Source organism: Coregonus lavaretus (genome assembly GCF_964263955.1).
Source record: "Coregonus lavaretus genome assembly, contig: HAP1_SCAFFOLD_1456, whole genome shotgun sequence".
NCBI lineage: Eukaryota > Metazoa > Chordata > Actinopteri > Salmoniformes > Salmonidae > Coregonus > Coregonus lavaretus.
In genome coordinates this window covers 75,043-83,336 of record NW_028160778.1, presented here as the reverse complement: position 1 = coordinate 83,336, position 8,294 = coordinate 75,043, and positions in this window count along the sequence as shown.

The following is an 8,294-nucleotide window of genomic DNA, read 5'->3' as shown; positions in this document are numbered from 1 at the left end:
ACACACACACACTGGACACACACACACACATGACACACACACACAAATACACTGGACACACACACACACACACATACACACACTAGACACACACACACACACACACACACACACTGGACACACACACACACTGTACACACGCAAACACATACACACACTGGACACACACAAACACACACACACACAAACACACACACACACACACAATGGACACACTGGACACAGTCACACTGGACATACACACACACACACACACTGGACACACACACGTCTGGACACACACACTGAACACACACACTAGACACACACACACACTGGACACACACACACACTGGACACACACACACACACACACACACCGGACACACACACATACACATATACACTGGACACACACACACACCGGACACACACGCACACACATATACACTGGACACACTCACACACTAGACACACTCACACACACACACACTGTACAAATACACACACACACACACACTGAACACACACACTGGACACACACACACACTGGACACACACACACACACACCGGACACACACACATACACATATACACTGGACACACACACACACACATATACACTGGACACACTCACACACTGGACACACACACACTGGACACACACACACATTGGACACAATACACACACACACACACACAAACACACACACACACACATACTCACACACTGGACAAACACACACACACACTGGACACACACAAACACACACACATACACACACACTGGACAAACACACACACTGGACACACTCACACTGGACACACACACACACACACTGGACACACACACACACTGAACACACACACTGGACACACACACACACAAACACACACACACTGGACATACACACACACTAAACACATTCACACTGGACAAACACACACACTGGACACACAGACATTGGACACTCACACACACACACTGAACACACACACTGGTCACACACACACACACACTGGATACACTCACACTGGACACACACACACACTGGACACACACACATTGGACACACACACACACAATCACTGGACACACACACATTGGACACACACACACACTGGACACACTCACACACTGGACACACACACACACTGGACACACACACACACTGGACACACACACACACACACACACTGGACAAACACACACAAACACTGGACAAACACACACACTGGACAAACACACACACTGGACACACTCACACTAAACACACACACACACACACACACACACACACACACACATACACTGGACACACACACACACACACACACACACACACACTGGACACACACACTGGACACACACACACAATGGACACACACACACACTGGACACACACTGGACACACACATACACTGGACACACACACACACACCGGACACACACACATATACGCTGGACACACACACACACTAGACACACACACACACACACACACACACACACACACAAACACTGGACACACACTGGACACACACACACACACACACACACACTAGACAAACACACACACACATACACACACACACACAAACTGGACAAACACACACACTGGACACACACACACACATACACTGGACACACACACACATATACACTAGACACACACTGTACACACACACACACTGAACACACACACTGGACACACACACACACACACAAACACACACACACAGGACAAACACACACTGGACAAACACACACACTGGACACACACACTAGATAAACACACACACACACTGGACACACACACACACACTGGACACACACACGCAGGACAAACACACACACACACACACCGGACACACACACACACACACACACTGCACACACACACACACACACACACTGGGGACACACACTGAACACACACACACACACACACACTAGACACACACACACACACACAAACTGGACACACACACATATACTGGACACACACACACACACACACTGGACACATTTCCATGTGTAGGATTTTGATGAAAGGAAATCCCATATAGCCTACTGGACAGGACTTTGCTATGGCATCTTCTGTTTGGGTGTCTCAGGTCAGGTCTGAGCCATGATCAGAATGTGTCTCTGTGTCTATTTCCAGCCCTGCCATTTCTACCTGTCCTGATCTAGTGTTTCACCCCTGACCTCCTCACACCGTCTCACTGTCCATGTCTGCTTTTAGCTCCCACCTCTACTTCACTGTGTTATAATGGACCTTATGCTTGTTATGTCACCTCTGTAACCAGTTATCAAACATATGAACATTTAAATTCCTCTATGAGTTTTGTTTCGTGTCCATTTACTTATGTATGTATTTGTTGTATATTGAGGTTGTGTTGCAGAGCATCATGGGGGTTTATATGTGTTGAGATGATCACGTTCCAGATAAATGGTTGAACTGATTCCTGTCTCCCGTCTCATCATTATTGAATTGTTATTCAGACGTGGTTATGAAACCCACGAGACATAACAAAAGATTGGCGATGAGTAAGTCTGAATCTACAGGAACTATTCTGTCTGGAAGAAGTGGGTTTTTACAACTGTTTAAAACTGTTATTTTCTGTGGTCCAGAATAGGCTAATGTTAGCACAGTATATTGCTAGCAGAGGCAAGTGCATAGTCGAGCTAGCTAAGAAAGAGCGTTAACCAGTGGTTTAAAGTACTTAAGTAAAAATACTTTAAAGTACTACTTAAGTAGTTTTTTGGGGTATCTGTACTTGACTTTACTATTTATATTTTTGACTACTTTTACTTTTACTTCACTACATTCCTAAAGAAAATAATGTACTTTTTACTCCATACATTTTCCCTGACACCCAAAAGTACTTGTTACATTTTGAATGCTTAGCAGGACAGAAAATGGTCCAATTCACACCCTTATCAAGAGAACATCCCTACTGCCTCTGATCTGGGGGACTCAGTAAACACAAATGCTTTGTTTGTAAATTGTCTGAGTGTTGGAGTGTGCCTCTGGCTGAACGTACATTTAAAAAACAAGAAAATCGTCTGGTTTGCTTTATGTAAGGAATTTGAAATGATTTATACTTGTACTTTTACTTTTGATACTTAAGTATATTTTAGCAATTAGCGACCAACTTTGTCCAGTCATCCAAGCCTGTGTCCTGGAAAAGTCTCACAAGTCCGTCTGTTATGGCCTGTGCGGTTCGGTCAGCACCCAATTCAATCAGTCCAATAAAGTCCGAAGTAAACTCTCCGTTGCTGGACACAGACACAATGTAAACTATTTCCTGCTCAGTTTTTGTGATGTCCTCAGATCCATCAAAAAGCATTCAGTAAAGGAACATCCTCAGAATAGGAAGACATGGGACGTGCGTGTTTAGCTTTATGGAAAGAGAAAAATATTAAACAGAGCTTGCCGCTGTTCTTCATTCAGCTTGTCTGGCAAGTGGGCGACTGGACATTTATTCTCGGCTAGCTTTTAGCAATGGCTTGCGCCACATTTGTGTGCTCCTTGCTCTTTTCATGTTTGTCAAATAAAGGATGGTTGAAATTCTTTGAGCCTTTATAAAATGCACCTGTTTTGTCTGCTAGATGTGGATTTGAGCGGCAAATCTTGCACCACATTTCAGTGCGCTCATCGTTAGCTTCAAGCCACTGCACATCTTGGAGCCACTTTTCCGAAAAAAGTATTTTCTTCGGCTCTGGCTCCAGTTGGCGTTTCTTTGTAGGTGGCGAAACGCCAAAGAAGCTGTAATGTCTGTTGCTTTTTGGACATCCCTGACAGTAGTTGACAAGCAACATGGCATGTGTAAGGTTAGATGAGAAGATCGGTCAAGTACGCAAAGGCGCGTAGTAACACGAGTGGCATTACGCATTCCTGATTTTTGTCGCGCTTGCGTATCTGCGTACCAGTTATGTGCACCCCTGCATATAAAGTCTGACGTGCTTAAATCCAATGGGTTATTTCCTAGTATCGATACAATCGATTTATTACATTTTAAAACGATGTTAGATCGATATATGTTGTCCAAAAGGCCAACTCGCCGAGCACAGATCGATGTAGTTGGATCATATGAATATAAATCGATACATCGATGTAGTAGATGGATCGTTACACCCCTAGTCCTATATAGTTCTCGTTGTGTTTGTCAGGTGTTGTGTGTGATTGTTTTACTGTCGTGCCGGTAGGCTGTATTATTACCGTTTGCTCGGTTGAGCTAGTTTGCTCCTTAGTTTTTGGAGTATTTTGTCGCACCTGTTTGTGCGCTTGTGTTTTTGTTCTCTTTGATCTTGTTGGTATTGAGGACCAAGTGTGATTCATCACACCATCCTACAAAGTCATTTAGTACTGGGCCATGACAGAGGGAGGCCGTTCCTTCTCTTGCTAGAACAAAAATGGTACCTGCTGTGTGCCGACCCAGTAGCAACGAACCTACCGATTCTACTTGTAGAATAGCAATGCTTGTCAGTGGCCAATAACTTGACTTTGAGCCAGTCAGAGAGCACGAAACCCCATGTGGGGGAGCCAGCAATTATTTATTTTTAAAGACGGCATTTTCTGCGTACATCCACAGATGAGCCAGTCACACTTCATATGCAATGTAGGCTATAGGATGGTAGCTAGATAAGTGCACAGACGCAATGCACACAACACTAAATACTTCCTCCAAGACAGCTAACCACTGTAGTTAGTATTGCCATTATAATTAAATCACAATGGATTAGATAGTTTCCATTAAACAGCTGCCTGTGTTAGCTACCTAGTTAGTGCAATGTCCTTAGCTAGCTAGCTATGTTGTGCTAGCTAGCGAATATGCTAACATTAACTAGTTAGCTAAACATTTGGCTATGGGCTGGCACTGGCAATATGGGATTATGGAGAGTGCCTTAAATGGTTTCTTCATCATCTTGCTAGGTAGTTATCTAGTAGTGGCCATCTGGCTAGTATCAACAAGGGTTTTGTACAAAATAACGACATTAGCGCAGATAACTTGGAATCTAGACCATAAGCAATACGCACATATATGCATTGCCAAACAACGCTACTACCACCTTCTGGTTTGGAGTATTTTAACAAGGCTGAGTGGCTGACGACTTCCAAGGTCTTTGCTGTGTGAACAAATACAGTGTGAATACATTAGTGAATGCATAAAATATGTATTCACTAAATGTAAGTCGCTCTGGATAAGAGCGTCTGCTAAATGACTAAAATGTAAATGTAAATGAACACATAAGAGATTGACTGCCGACACTGTTCAGAGGTGCTAAGTACTAAATAAAGGTGAAATAAAAATAAATAAAAAACTGTCGGCAGGCAAACGTTTGACAATCCAACCGGTGTGTCTGAGCTTTTAGAGGAGGGGAGACACCCTTCTGTGCGTCTGTCACAGCTGAAGACTAACACAGAGGAAGAGGGCTGTTGGTCTGAGAGGAGGAGTGAAAAGGAAGGTAGGGGGAGAAATCAGGGCCTAAAGTGCTTAACAGTCCAGAGAGAGGAGTGTGAGAAAGCCATCAAGGAGACCACACCTCTGTTAAAATGAAGAAGCACCAGTAACTACAACCACAACCCCCTCTGCTTCCTCCCCTGGCCCCTCTCTACTATCCCCTCATTACCACTGGTGGTCCTGGAGGTAGAGCTCAGTGTTGCCAGATTGGGTATTTTCACACCTAAAAGAAATGCGATGCAAGAAACATACAAATCCCGCCCACCCAGCTCACAGAGAAATCTGTTAAAATGTGGCTACTTTTTAGTGGATTGGGCAGGATTTTGGTTCTGATTGTGCTAGAAAGTGGCAATAGAATCTGGCAACACTGGTAGAGCTATACCGGCCTTGGGGTGGGGAAGAAAGCCTCCGAGCAGCCTCCAAGTATGCTTTTATATTTTCCTTTAAGTGGAAAACATCAGATTTGTTCATGTTTAGCCTCTGGAAGACTATACATAGACTGAAAACAGAATGGATCCTGCTGAACAACTAGCAGTGAGTAATGATAGGATGTGTCAACAGAACACTGAGGGATAGAGAGCAACTGGACATGCCTAGCTCTGGAACACAGTCCTAGTGGTGCTAGGCTTCTTCACTGGTTTATTTAGCTCTTAATGAAAGAAGAGAGAAGACAACGGAGGGAAAGACAAACAGAGAGGAAAGAGAAGGGGAAGCTGCTGGTACTTTGGGAGACGATGATGAGTTTGCTGAGGTGCCAAGATAATTCACTGTAGAACAGTAGAGGACTCCCACATACTCCCGCATAACTGACAGATCTCTGCTGCTAAGAGAGGCCCACACTCTCATACAGAGAGTACACACATAGAGCGTGATTTACCCTTTGGAGTCATGCACCGTATACCCTGACTGCACATGTACATATGCACGCACGCACACACACACGCACACACACAGACAGAACTGATTTACTGGCTCCCTGAAGGCCTGATAAAACACTGTCTGCATGACCTCACTTCCTGTTGCTGCAGCCAGCGGGAGGATGGATAGACATTAACCCGCTGAGTGGTAGAGGAGATGAGGACACATACACACACATTTCCACTCAGGGTGTTTTACTGGCTGGGAATCTGCCCCCCTGACCTTTCCCCTGTCATGCTTTAGGGGAGGTGGTCTGATCCTGACCTGTGACCCCCACATTGGCCCTCGAACAAATTCAATCAATTTGTCCTTGGGGGTTAATAATGTTTTCCATCCTATCTATCTATATACAAGTTATAAAACTGAACCTCAACTCTCAGTCTCAATTACAGTTCCAGCAAGTTTAAGAGTGATGTCTGACGTGATGACATCATGAGGTTTTCCAACTTCTATCCCTCGTCGCTTAAATCATCCTTCAATTTGAATTCATCTTAAATAATTGTTTGCCCGCTGATGTCTGCCTTTAAATTATAGTATGGCTATATAGGAAATGCCTTTTTGGAAGTGAACCCCATCACTCAAGCTTGTGGCGTAAAGCGAGTTTTAGAAGATACATTTTCAGTGGACAACTTTCTTCTTTAATCGGTGCAATGTGCCGAGGAGTGAGGAAATACCTGGCCACAATTCCTGGCAAGCCCTGGGAGAATCTACTTCCATATGGACCATGACTTCAGATCAGTCCTTAGCAAAGCTGCACTGTTGAAAATGGTCAGACGGTAATTACTACGAATGGCTTCTTCAAACAGGTAAGATGACAGAGGTACCGGGAGTCCAAGGCCAGACTCAGCGAGACGACGGAGCACGTGGCACCCTATTCACATTGAACTACTTTTGACCAGTGCATTATATAGAGAATAGGGGGTTGTAGGAGCTATTCATCATGTTTGTGTTCTATTGATTTAATCCCTATATTTACCTGTTTAGCACCCGACTGCCCCGCTGATTTACATTTCCCCCCCATTGAATATATAAAAGGCTGCCAGGTGAATGAGAAAATTAGCTGCAATTTTTAAAGGAACCGGTTGACTTTGTCTTTTAGCTAGCTAGGTCTTTTAAATTTGCAAAAATAAAAATAAAAAGACACAATTGATGAAGGACGATGATTATGAAGACTAAATACATAAAATGTAAATGTTTGAGGACAGGGTTTTGTTCTTTCTGGATTCCACTAGAATGACGCTATTAGAGATCTCGCACATGAAGCCCTACCTAGACTGCAAGTGCCGGCATTTTTTCCTCTGGTCTAAAATAAAATATCGCAATGCCCCAGGGCAGTGATTGGGGACATTGCCCTGTGTAGGGTGGCGTCTTTCGGATGGGATGTTAAATGGGTGTCCTGACTCTCTGTGGTCACTAAAGATCCCATGGCACTTATTGTAAGAGTAGGGGTGTTAACCCCGGTGTCCTGGCTAAATTCCCAATCTGGACCCTCATACAATCATGGACACCTAATTAATATTAATAATAATAATATGCCATTTAGCAGACGCTTTTATCCAAAGCGACTTACAGTCATGCGTGCATACATTTTTTTGTGTATGGGTGGTGGCGGGGATCGAACCCACTACCTTGGCGTTACAAGCGCCGTGCTATACCAGCTGAGCTACAGAGGACCACATCCCCTGCTTCCAATTGGCTCATTCATCCCGCCTCCTCTCCCCTGTAACTATTCCCCAAGTCGTTGCTGTAAATTAGAATGTGTTCTCAGTCAACTTACCTGGTAAAATAAGGGTAAAATAAAAAATAAATTAAAATTGTGTGGGTGGGAACTAGTGTGCCTGAGAGCACAGACAATTTTCAACCGTTTCATATCGTACTCTTTCTGTTAGTGACAATGATTTAAGAAAATAACGAAAATAAATGGACT